General features: G+C 40.8%; 1 pseudogene; it reads right to left on the reverse strand.

Annotated features, from left to right (window-relative positions):
* Positions 1-9,012: 9,012 nt before the first annotated feature.
* Positions 9,013-10,396, reverse strand: LOC100580025 (annotated as a pseudogene).
* Positions 10,397-13,708: the final 3,312 nt, after the last annotated feature.

Consider the following 13,708-nt stretch of genomic DNA (forward strand, 5'->3'; position numbering starts at 1 on the left):
CTTTTCTTATCCTGTACTTGAGTAATCTTATTAAATTCCTTGGCTTTTGAATAATCGAAACATAGCTATTCTTAAGCATTTGAAATATAATCTAGATTACAGGCAGGATTTACGTACTAGAGATGTTGGATTGAGAGTTATCCAAATAGATTTGCCATTTGAGACTCTGAGATTGGGAGAACTTGCAGAAGAGTTGAAGATACAAAAAAAAAGAAGAAGAAGAAAGAAAAAAAAAGTGCGGGGTATGGTGGCACATGCCTGTAATCCCAGCACTTTGGGAGGCTGTGTCAGGTGGATCACATGAGGCCAGGAGTTCAAGACCAGCCTGGCCAACATGGTAAAACCCCGTCTCTACTAAAAATACAAAAATTAGTCAGGCGTGGTGGTGTGTGCCTCTAGTCCCAGCTACTTGGGAGGCTGAGGTGGGAGGATTGTTTGAGCCTGAGAGGTGGAGGTTGCAGTGAGCCGAGATCACACCACTGCACTCTAGCCTGGACAATAGAGCCTGTCCTTGTCAAAAAAAAAAAAAACAAAACAAAAAAACCCAAAAATACAGAAAAACAAACAAACAAAAACAAGTATGTTGATAGGACTTTCTGTGTGGAGGTTAGGTGTAGGAAGAGATGAAGTAGAAAGGCAGTGATCAGAGAAGGAAGAACAGAACAAACATGAAACTCCAGAGAAGAGAGACATGAAAGGAAAAGAGTCTTCTACACAATAAAATGCTGCAGAATGTTTGGATCACATGATAACAGAAAAAATTTTTTAGGATTTGAAAAGAAGAAAAGGAGATCATGATATCTGCAAGGGTAGTTTTGGTAGGTTATAAAATTGGTACATTTTGGAATAAGGAGTAGAAGGAGAGAATTACCAGGCATACATCACTCATTTCATGAGTTTAACAGTGGGAGAAAAGGTTTGATAAATAAAATAAATAGTGGTATCAACCTTGTTTTTATTTTATTTTATTTTTTGGTTTTGTTTTTGTCTTTTTTTTTAATGCTGTTTATTGGGGCAGGGAGATGAGATCTTCTTTTTAAAAAGGTATCTACAGAGAAGGAATTGAAACTGTAAGAGAAAAAAGAAGCAATCAAAAATCAGGGAAAATAGAAAGATTGGATTTTGCAATGTAAGAGAAAGAGTGGAGCGATTCTTTTTTAGAAATAAAGAGGTTTTTTCTCTTCCTTTGAAACTTATGGAAGAGACTAAATGGTCTATCAAAACAATAATGCTGGCCGGGTGCGGTGGCTCACGCTTGTAATCCCAACACTTTGGGAGGCCGAGGCAGGGGGATCACCTGAGGTCAGGAGTTTGAGACCAGTCTGGCCAACTTGGTGAAACCCCATCTCTACTAAATATACAAAAAATCAGCCAGACATGGTGGTGCATGCCTGTAATCCCAGCTACTTGGGAGGCTGAGGCACAAGAATTGCTTGAACCTGGGAGGCGAAGATTACAGTGAGCTGACGTTGAGCTACTGCAACTCTGTTGTCTGGGCAACAGAGCAAGACTGTGTCTCAAAAAGAAAGGAAGAAAGGAAGAAAAAAGGAAGAAAGAGAATAAAGAAAGAAAGAAAGGAAGAAAGAAGAAAGAAAGAAAGAAAGAAAGAAAGAAAGAAAGAAAGAAAGAAAGAAAGAAAGAAAAAACAAAACGATAATGCTTCTGTAGGCTAGAGTTGATTTTTTTTTTTTAATGATAATGCTGGGGTATACCGAAGATGACGGCCAAGATCTTTCATGTGACATAGAAGGCAAGATCATCCTCTAAACAATCAGGCAGAAATCAGGACTTGAGCAGCATGAGGAAAATAAGGAGGCTGGCTATAACGCATCAGGTGGGAGTCAGGACGTCTGGGTTTCAGCTGGCTCAGAATATCTACTGACCTCAGGTAGATCTACAAATTTCAGATTCTTCTTTCACAATGTAAAGAAACCAGGCTCAATTTCTAAAGTCCCTAACATTCTGTGTTTGATTTTGTGATTGGAGACTGGAATATCTTCTTTAAGGAGAGGATTTACTGAGTCAATGAGAAAACAATGAAAAGATCAAGCAACAGCATGAGGATCCAGTTGAAAATTAACAAAGCTGAGTTAGGTCTGAACCACTCTGCATCTTCCTCTAAGAGTCCTCAGTGGCCAGGAAGCAGCAGTGGAGAAAGCCAGCCATGATAGCAGCCTTTTATAGAAGACAATGGTGTCCAGTTCTGCAGAACGTTGGGGTCCAGGACATCTGGTCTAGTGGAGAGGGAAGTATTGTAGACCATGCTGCCCAGTCTGAGGACAAACTCCAGTTTCATAAAGAGGGCCCTGATAGGATGAAGTGAATTCAAGGACATGGAAGGCTTGGGGATCTCTCTGAAGTTAGAATGCTTGTTTCAGAGGGTGAAAAAAAGAGCAGGTGAAGCAGAGAGAAATTTGATATAGAGCAGGTAAGGAGCACATGGTTGAATCTCAGAGAAATAGCAATTCCTGTTAAAAATGAGATCTGGGCTAGGTGTGGTGGCTCACGCCTGTAATCCCAGCACTTTGGGAGGCCAAGGCAGGCGGATCACTTGAGGTCGGGAGTTTGAGACCAACCTGACCAACATGGAGAAACCCCATGTCTACTGAAAATACAAAATTTGCCGGGCATAGTGGTGCATGCCTGTAATCCCAGCTACTCAGGAGGCTGAGGCAGGAGAATCACTTGAACCCAGCAGGCAGAGGTTGTGGTGAGCCGAAATTGCACCATTGCACTCCAGCCTGGGCAACAAGAGTGAAACTCCATCTCAAAAAAAAAAAAAAAAAGGGAAAGAGAGATCTGGTATATACTATCCTGGTGTGTTGATGGTGTTAAATAGAAATGCAAAGAAGTGGCCGGGGGCAGTGGCTCATGCTTGTAATCCCAGCACTTTGGGAGGCCGAGGCGGGCGGATCACGAGGTCAGGAGATCGAGACCACGGTGAAACCCCGTCTCTACTAAAAATACAAAAAATTAGCCGGGCGTGGTGGCGGGCGCCTGGAGTCCCAGCTACTCGGAGAGGCTGAGGCAGGAGAATGGCGTGAACCTGGGAGGCGGAGCTTGCAGTGAGCCGAGATTGCGCCACTGCACTCTAGCCTGGGTGACAGAGCGAGACTCCATCTCAAAAAAAAAAAAAAAAAAAAAAGAAAAAAAAAAGAAATGCAAAGAAGTTAAGGCAACAAACTCAGTAAATATGGCATCAAAGCAGTTTAGTAATAAGAACGCTGAAGTGGCTGAGGCCATTGATCATGGAGAAACAAATTATAAGCTAAAGATGTGAGTGTGATGAATATGGAGATAAGATCTGCAGAATATGGTGAAGATTGCATTGTCCTTAAGGCAGTGTGTATGCTTGTGTGTGTGAGAGTGTGTGTGTGTGTGAGAGAGAGAGAGACAGAAAGGGAGAGAGAGGACAATAAAGAATTGTACAATAAAACAAAGAACAGTCAACAGAGACTGTACAATGAGAGAAAAAAGAGTCAACAGGCAACCAAAAAAATAAAAAATAAAACAAGAAACCGAGGAAGAAAATTACTACTCATCTCTCTTCAAATCAAGTATAGGAAGAAATAGACCAACAGGTTACTGTTAGAGAGAAAAAGTGTTTTTACCAACATGAATGGGAAGAGACATTAAAGGACATAATAGCAGCACTTACCATAATGCTTAATAAACAAAGCACTTGAGATAAGTTTTGTTGAATACAAATTAATATGTTTACTGTTTGCCTTTTCGTGAATACTTTCACATATATCTGCTTTAATCTTGTGGGTTTTTAAAATAGATTATCTTAATCTGTCCCTAACTTACTTTACAGAGAAATTGGGGTCAATCCAGCAGAGGATATCTGGTGTCAAGATTGCCAAGAATTTGCAACCTGGACATGGATTCTCATTCAAAATCACAGAAACAAGCACTCTTTTCTCAAAAGGTATAACCAAGATTCAAATGTTGGGAAGACCAATAACTAATTTCAAATTTGAACGACCAAAGGTAGCACTGCTGGGCCAAGAATTGGGTAGAGCATGGACCAGAGATGAAGAGCAATTAAGGAAAAAGTGAGGACAAATGATGATTTCATAATGTAAACATATATAAAACATCACATTGTACCCCAGAAAAATAATGCATGCAATTATTATTTGTCAATTAAAAAGAAAAGAAAAAGGAGGGTTCATGGAAGCAGTCTTGGTGAAACTTCAGCCATTTCCATTAATTCATGGTGTAGGTGGGCTGGTCTAGTTTTAAGAACTAACAATGGGACAAGGTGAAATTCGCTCTTGGGCCTTCATCTGATAAGTTGTAATTGATGTTTAGGTCTCTTGTTATAAATCTTCAGTTGAGATAAAGGTCTTAACTGAAAGGGAGTCTGTCTACAATGAAAGAATGGTCTTACAATTTATTCATTCAATTGTTCCTAAATTCCTGATTTTCAGGTTCACCCTTTCCTTTAATACAAATAATTAGCTGGTGACATAATCCATGTGCTATTGGAAAGAAAGCACACTCCCTTCCCACTGCCATATTTCCATGTCTTCCTGTTCTCCTGTTATTCATAATTCCTGCTCCCTCTTCATTATTAACTCCTATTTATGCTCTTGATTCCTGCAGCTGTCACCTTTGCCCTGCACATGGCCACTGCTCTCCTACCTGCATTCAGCAAAGCACCACTAACACTGGGCTGTTTTATGTAATAGATACCTGCCTAAGGTTTGAGAATAATAGAGACACAGGAGAATTCATTCATCCCATTTAGTAAATAGTTTTTAACACCTATCATTGATACGACTCCAATGAGTAGAGGAACACCAGTTTCTTCGTCTGGAGTCAAATTAGATAAAACGACATGGACACACATGGAGTGGTTTAAAGGAGCGGAGAGTTTAATAGGCAAGAAAGAAGGAAGAAGGCAGAAGGAAGAAGCTCCTCCACACAGAGAGGGAGCCGGGCTCCAAAGTAGAGAGAGGGAACCAACCCCAAGTGCAGTGGATACCAGCCAGATATATGCAGAGGCTGGAGGAAGTGGTGTCGGATTTGCACAGGGCTCAGGGGATTGGTTTGACCAGGCATGTCATTCATGTAGCCCATGAAAAAGCTGGCCCTCCAACCCTAATATGCAAATTAAAGGCGCCATGATGTTCTACACACGTGGGGATATGTGGGGGCGGCCATGTTGCCAGGAACATGTGGGGCAAGGGCAAGAAGACCCTGGGAATCACCATGTTTGGGTGGACCCAGTTACTAATGGCCTGTTTTTGCACATCGAAGGTTGCCAGCCTGGCTCTAAGAGCAGGGGCTTTACAGGAAACTTTACTGGGGATGCTTTTTAAAAAAATGAAAACTTCCCAAGGACCCTTTTTCCTCTCTATCTGCCTAAAATAATTTCTTAATAACTCCTACCACATCGTCTAGACATTTTTCTAGGTGCTGGGCACAAAGCATTGAACAATAAGGATAAAATCCTTGTCTTCATATTGCTTACATTTTATTTGGATCACAGAGAGTAAGTAATGTTAAAAACTATATTAAGGTTGCAATTAACTTTCTTTGTTAGACAAATAGTGCCAATATGATCCTAAGAATCTAGAAAAAATTAGAACTTGGCTTCTTTAAATGACTGCTTAATGGGTTGCTTATTATTTCCCACACCCTTGTGTTTCTCTGAAGAACAAAAGATAGAGGAACAAAATGAAGGGGAGAAAGGTGATACAATAAGGATTCCTAAAGACAACAGGCCAGGCCAGGTGCAGTGGCTCATGCTTGTAATCTCAGCACTTTGGGAGGCTCAGACAGGAGGATTGCTTGAGCCCAGGTATTTGAGACCAGCCTGGGCAACATAGCAAGACTTCGTCTCTACTAAAAAATGATAAAAATTAGTCAGGCATGGTGGTGTCCACCTGTAGTCCTAGCTTCTCAGGAGGCTGAGGTATGAGGTTTGCTCAAACTCAATAGTCGGAGGCTGCAGTAGTGAGCTATAACCGTGCCATTGCACTCCAGTGAGATCTTGTCTTAGAAAAAAAAATAAAAAACCCGAAAGGTAACAAGACAACTCCAAGTGGCTCTAAAGAAGTCACCTTCACAGAATTCTGAAGAGGGAGTCTGTCTTGGGGCACATTATTCTAGATTTTTACCTCCTCAAATGGATGATCTGATGTATGAAGTCACCTCCCTTATCATATCAGCTGGAACCTTCCTCCAGTGTGCAGGTCCTTTCCTTTTTATTTATATGAAGAGCCTCCCTACATATTTGTACTCATGACTTCCACATTGATAAATGGCTTTCACTTAGTGCTATGACAACTCTTCTCTGGAACACTTTCAGTTCTCAACTCATGATTAATAGTTTCAGTTAACATTCTTTCCTTTACTTATCTTAGTAATTGACAGAGGTGAACTTGCTCTCTCTGTTGTAACAAGTACAGGTAGCTTCATATTTTATACATTCCATTAGAAAATGGTGTAGAAAAGGAGGATCTCTGACCAGATAAAAGAGAAGGTCTCTGGTCTCTGACTAGGTAAAGATAGTTCCCCTAATCCTTCTTGACCACAGATATTACTTTTTGTCAGCATCCAAAATCTTTTTAATAAGAAGGTAAGCAGTCTGCCATTCTCAGATCTCAAACTCCATGCTGGGAGAACCACTACTCTCTTCAAAGCTGTCACATAAGGACATTTAAGTCTGCAGAGGTTTCTGTGTCTTTTGTTCGGGTATGCCCTGCCCACACAGGTGGAGTCTACTGAGGCAGGCAGGCCTCCTTGAGCTGCGGTGGGCTCCACCCAGTTCAAGCTTCCCAGCTGCTTTGTTTACCATCTCAAGCCTCAGCAATGGGGGGCGCCCCTCACCCAGCCTCACTGCCCCCCTTGCAGTTCCATCTCAGTCTGCTGTGCTAGCAATGAGCGAGGCTTCGTGGGTGTGGGACCCATGCCCTCTCTGACCACTCCTATTCAACATAGTGTTGGAAGTTCTGGCCAGGGCAATCAGGCAGGAGAAAGAAATAAAGGGTATTCAATTAGGAAAAGAGGAAGTCAAATTGTCCCTGTTTGCAGATGACATGATTGTATATTTAGAAAACCCCATCGTTTCAGTCCAAAACCTCCTTACGCTGATAAGGAACTTAGGCAAAGTCTCAGGATACACAATCAATGTGGAAAAATCACAAGCATTCTTATACACCAATAACAGACAAACAGAGAGCCAAATCATGAGTGAACTCCCATTCACAATTGCTTCAAAGAGAATAAAATACCTAGGAATCCAACTTACAAGGGATGTGAAGGACCTCTTCAAGGAGAACTACAAACCACTGCTCAATGAAATAAAAGAGGACACAGACAAGTGGAAGAACATTCCATGCTCATGGATAGGAAGAATCAATATCATGAAAATGGCCATACTGCCCAAGGTAATTTATAGATTCAATGCCATCCTCATCAAGCTACCAAGGACTTTCTTCACAGAATTGGGAAAAACTACTTTAAAGTTCATATGAAACCAAAAAAGAGCCTGCATTGCGAAGACAATCCTAAGCCAAACGAACAAAGCTGGAGGCATCACGCTACCTGACTTCAAACTATACTACAAGGCCACAGTAACCAAAACAGCATGGTACTGGTACCAAAACAGAGATATAGACCAATGGAACAGAACAGAGCCCTCAGAAATAATACCACACATCTACAAGCATCTGATCTTTGACAAACCTGACAAAAACAAGAAATGGGGAAAGGATTCCCTATTTAATAAATGGTGCTGGGAAAACTGGCTAGCCATATGTAGAAAGCTGAAACTGGATCCCTTCCTTACACCTTATACAAAAATTAATTCAAGATGGATTAAAGACTTAAATGTAAGACCTAAAACCATAAAAATCCTAGAAGAAAACCTAGGCAATACCATTCAGGAGATAGACATAGGCAAGGACTTCATGTCTAAAACACCAAAAGCAATGGCAACAAAAGCCAAAATTGACAAGTGTGATCTAATTAAACTAAAGAGCTTCTGCACAGCAAAAGAAACCACCATCAGAGTGAACAGGCGATCTACAGAATGGGACAAAATTTTTGCAATCTACTCATCTGACAAAGGGCTAATATCCGGAATCTACAAAGAACTCAAAAAACTTACAAGAAAAAAGCAAATGACCCCATCAAAAAGTGGGCAAAGGATATGAACAGACACTTCTCAAAAGAAGACATTTATATAGCCAACAGACATGTGAAAAAATGCTTATCATCACTGGCCATCAGAGAAATGCAAATCAAAACCACAATGAGATACCATCTCACACCAGTTAGAATGGCCATCATTAAAAAATCAGGAAACAACAGGTGCTGGAGAGGATGTGGAGAAATACGAACACTTTTACACTGTTGGTGGGACTGTAAACTAGTTCAACCATTGTGGAAGACAGCGTGACAATTCCTCAAGGATCTAGAACTAGAAATGCCATTTGACCCAGCCATCCCATTACTGGGTATATACCTAAAGGATTATAACTCATGCTGCTATAAAGACACATGTACATGTATGTTTATTGTGGTACTATTCACAATAGCAAAGACTTGGAACCAATCCAAAAGTCCATCAATGATAGACTGGATTAAGAAAATGTGGCACATACACACCATGGAATACTATGCAGCCATAAAAAAGGATGAGTTCATGTCCTTTGTAGGGACATGGATGAAGCTGGAAACCACCACTCTCAGCAAACTGTCGCAAGGACAAAAAACCAAACATCGCATGTTCTCACTTATAGGTGGGAATTGAACAATGAGAACACTTGGACACAGGAAGGGGAACATCACGCACCAGGGCCTGTCATGGGATGGGGGGAGGGGGGAGGGATATAATTAGGAGATATACCTAATGTAAATGACAAATTAATGGGTGCAGCACACCAGCATGGCACATGTATACATATGTAACAAACCTGCACATTGTACACAGGTACCCTAGAACTTAAAGTATAATAATAAAAAAAAAAAGAAAAAAGAAGGTAGGATCCAGGGTTAGTTTTTGTAGCCTTGGCTGGCCCCTTGGCTTCCGGCACGCTCGAACTTCCGGCCCTTGGAGCGGACGTAGGGTTTGGTGTGGCTGTGGGGATTCCCCCGGGGGCCTTGTCGAAATGCCGGTACACCTCTCAACCCTTGCAAGGACCTGAGAGCAGGACGGTGCCTGGGGGACCTGGGGGAGTCCAGGGCCAGCTGGTCGAAAGTGAGGTTCTTGCCCCCCGCCCTGACGATGTGGCTGCAGGCCCGGCTGGTCACGCCCAACACACACACCTTCAGTTTGGGCACCTCTTGAACCCACAGGTCATCTGTTATGGTTCCCACAACCACAGCCGTTTTGTTTTCCTGGTCAGGAAGCTTCATCTTCCGGATCATCCGGGAAAGGGACAGAGGTGGCTGGTTGGTGCACTCATAAACAACCTCTTCAGCACTATTACTTTTTTAAAAGTGCCCTAAATATCCTTATCAGAGGGGTATTCTTACTTTCACTTTCTCTTTTTTCCCCCTCAGGCCTTTCTTGCTCACTATTTAAATCTGTGTTCTAAAGCTTCTCTTCCAGTCCTAGGATCCCCAATTCTTTGTCTCCCTTGCCTTCCAAGGGAACTTTTTTTTTTTTAACAATTCTTAATTACGCAAAGAATTTTATTTCTTCATTTTCTCACCCATTCCAATTCTAACTGAGCTCTAGGGCCTACCTACATTTAACTAAATGAAACTAAACAACAAAACCATCATTTATATGGCTGTCCTATGTTATGGAAGCAAGCTTGAGTCATCTTTTTTAATAAGAATTTTGTCTTCTTCCTACAAATGCATTGTCACCAAAGAGAGTAATAGAGGGAAGGATTTTGCATAGGGAGAGATGAGCTTGGGATGGGTAGAATCAAAATTTCCGAGAGTTTTAAGGGGTGGGTAATGGGATTTTGCACAGAACCGTAAGATAAAGAAAAAGAGAGAAGGGAGCTTTTCAGTTGAAGGTGGATAAGGTTTCTATTAGTGATGTGTGGGGAGAGATAGATGGATATTAAAAGGGAGGACAGTTTACATATATAGAAATTTATAAAGGCCTAAATACAGACACAGGAAAGACAACCCACCTGTTTCTAGCATCCTAGGTAGCATATTTGTGTGGAGCCAATAAAAAAGTGTACACAAATAAACCAATTATATTCAAGTATGTTTTGAAAGAGCCATGTTGACTGGCCTAAGATGTGGAAAAAAAGCCAGGGGTTTTGTTCACAGTAAGTTCAATACAAACAAATACAGTGATTTGCCAAGAGCTAACTAGTATCTTAGCCTGCATTAATGCAATTACAGTCTCTTTAATAGTGTAGTGTTGTTCTACAGCACTTACCATGGGGAGTAAATGAAGCATTTCTATCATGGTAATAAATCTATTGGTAGTACAGTCATTAATGAACTGTTGTTTTTTTTTTTTTTTTTTTTTTTTGACGGAATTTCACTCTTATTGCCTGAGCAACAAGAGTGCCTGAGCAATGGCGCGATCTTGGCTCACCACAACCTCTGCTTCCTAGGTTCAAGTGACTCTCCTGCTTCAGCCTCCTGAGTAGCTGGGATTACAGGCGCCTGCCACAACACCTGGCTAATTATGTATTTTTAGTGGAGACAGGTTTCTCCATGTTGGTCGGGCTGGTCTGGAACTCCCGACCTCAGGTGATCCACCCAACTTGGCCTCCCAAAGTGCTAGGATTACAGGTGTGAGCCACTGTACCCGGCCCTGGTTTGTTTATTTTTATTTATTTATTTTTTTGGTTAAGTTTTTATTTGGTCATATGAAGACACAGTAAGGTTTTGCTTCTATAAAGTGAATAATCATTAAATTTTTTTTTTTTTTGTAATTCAAGGGAAAACTTAAGTTTGGTTGGTTAATGTTCCTTTTTCCCCTCTATATAGATGTTCTTAAGAGAATAATTGTAGTTAAAAAAAAATAAGTAGTTACACTTTTGGAAGCCAGCATGTTACATTACAGTTGTGCAGGGAGGATCAGAGGTAGAGACCCCAAGAAGCTACTGCAGGCCTGACTCCCTCTTCCCTTCCTTGCCCAGCCCCTCTAGTTTTGTCTGAGGGATGCAAAGTAAACTACATCAACAAAGGTCCAGGAACCACAACAATTCTGAGGTCACAAATGATCTAGGCCTGCAGGTGGATGCCCTAGATTGTAGGTATTGATGCCAACGAAGGAACCCACCCTCTTAACACCTCACGATCTGTAGGGCATTGACAGCAGAGGCTTTTACTCCTCAGCCCCTCCCCTGAAAGGCCTTGATTAGGAAGGTAGCTGAGTCACCATAGAAAGGCCAAGTATGCGTAACACAGCCAATACTGAGAGTGAATTCTGATAGACAACTTTCTTCGCATTATGTTTTATTTTTGTTTTTCTATATTCATATTGTTTTCTATATTTATTTTCATATATTCTACATTCAGAATACAGAATATATTTCTATATTCTATATTTTGTTTTTCTGTATTTTTCTATAAATAGAATGCATCACCGACCCAAGGGATTCAAACATCATGGGTATCAGAATCACATGTCCCTCCCCAGAGATACTGCTTCTGTCTAGAATCCCAACAGCCCCCTTCAGGCACTGTGTCACCCTTGGGTTTTTTCCTGAGATAGTAAGCTGTAGCAGGAGGCCCTGAGAGCTGCCGTTGCTTTGTTGGGAGAATAAGGCAGTAATCTGTAGCATCACTTCCTCAGCTTAAAATGAAGGGCTTGGCCCAAATGACTTGTAAGTTTCTTTTCAATTTCTACCTCCTGCAAAAATAGCAAAAGGAAGTTTTCAAATTTTCATTTATAATATCCTGGAATACATAGGACAAGTGAAAAGGCAATTTGTTGACTAATTTGATCATGGTAAAGAGTCAGATTGGATAATTAGATTCCAAAGTGGATTTTGGGGGGGCCTAATTTTCCTGTTTAGCTGTCTAACAGTATCAAAATAACTGCTAATTGCCAAATCTCTCTCTCTCCCTTCTCTGTATGCTTAGCCAATATTGTTCTAGTGCATTAAAAAAAATGCTACCATTGCTCAGTCCACCTGTGCATCTCCTAATAATTAAATAGTGCACTTGTAGAAATTTTTTTTGGTTGGAGGGAGGTGGGAGACGAGAAGATTTACACATATAGGGACTAGTCATAGCCTATAGTTAAGTGTCTAGCTCCAGAACCTGAAGCACAATGGTTTCTCCTAAGTGAAATTTAGAACTATAGGACCAGCTGTAAGCTGAGACCTCCAAAATCAGCATTGGTCAGTGGTCCCCAAATTTTGGGCAAAGGGAATCACTTAGGAATCTTTAATAATACTGATATTTGGTTGCCCCTAACTCTACCAGACATGATGATTTAATTGGTAGGGGATGAGAATAGGAATCGTAAAATTTCCCCAAGTGATTCTAATGTGGAACAAAGTTTGGGAACTCCTGAAATTTGGTTGATATCATCATAAAATGAGCTAGTTTGTTAGGTTGATTTTTTGCAATGCTTGGACCTAAGGCAATGTGATCAAGATTGCAGGCACTTGGATCAGACAAGCTGCTTCTTAATCTTGCTCAACCTCTGCTGGTTCTGTCTATGTCCGCAGACTGGCCAGGTAATTTTGTTTAGTTTCAGCTTTCTTATTTGTATGATAAAGATAAATGTGCCCACCTCATAATATTGTTCTGAAGATGAAATGAGTTTGGAAGGTTTTGGAAAATTGTTGGCATGAAATCTGGCACCCAGAACTTGATACATTCTAGCCATCATTATATGTTGTTAGGATTTTGAACCTATATTTTATTTTATAAGACAAAGGTCGCTGGGTGCAGTGGTTCACGCCTGTAATCCCAGCACTTTGGGAAGCCGAGACGGGTGGAAAACCTGAGGTCGGGAGTTTGAGACCAGCCTGACCAGCATAGAGAAACCCCGTCTCTATTAAAAATACAAAAAGTTAGCCAGGCGTGGTGGCACGTGCCTGTAATCCCAGCTACTCAGGAGGCTGAAGCAGGAGAGTCACTTGAACCTGGGAGGTGGAGGTTGTGGTGAGCTGAGATCTTGCCGTTGCACTCCAGGCTAAGTAATAAGAGCGAAACTCCGTCTCAAAAAAGAAAAAGATCTTTGAATAAGTCACCTGAGGAAGTTACCATAGGCCTTCCTTTATTTATTTTCTAAAGATTTCATAATAATTATATTTTCTTTTATATCACAAAATTAATTTCTGCAAAACAAAGCAAGATATCTACCATTTACCACAACTGTCTTCTTCAACACTGTTTTGTTCTATAAAATGGAAATGAAAGTCCTGTGCAATAGCAGTCACTAGCTAGCATCTAATTTAATTATCTTTATAGCATCTTTCATAAAACTAAGTCAGTAGGAGGCCATAAAAAGAGAATTTAGGAAATTTTATTAATCTCCTGGGTAATAATATAGACATTTTCCTTGAATTTGTAATGTCTCGGTGGGCTTTTGATTAGATATGCAACTCAGGTCAACAATTTTATTGCCAATTCCTCATAGCAGCTCTATCTCTAAAATCATATGTATAATGCAGCCAACTTCCCCTAATGCAAAATATCCACATTCTGTTTTCATGTGTTAGTTTCTTTTGATTTTTAAAATGTACTAAACCAATGTAAAAATAAAGTTATGTATGCTTAGCCCACCTTGGGCAAAAATGCAGTTTTGCCG

This window comes from Nomascus leucogenys, chromosome 13, assembly GCF_006542625.1.
Source record: "Nomascus leucogenys isolate Asia chromosome 13, Asia_NLE_v1, whole genome shotgun sequence".
Lineage (NCBI taxonomy): Eukaryota > Metazoa > Chordata > Mammalia > Primates > Hylobatidae > Nomascus > Nomascus leucogenys.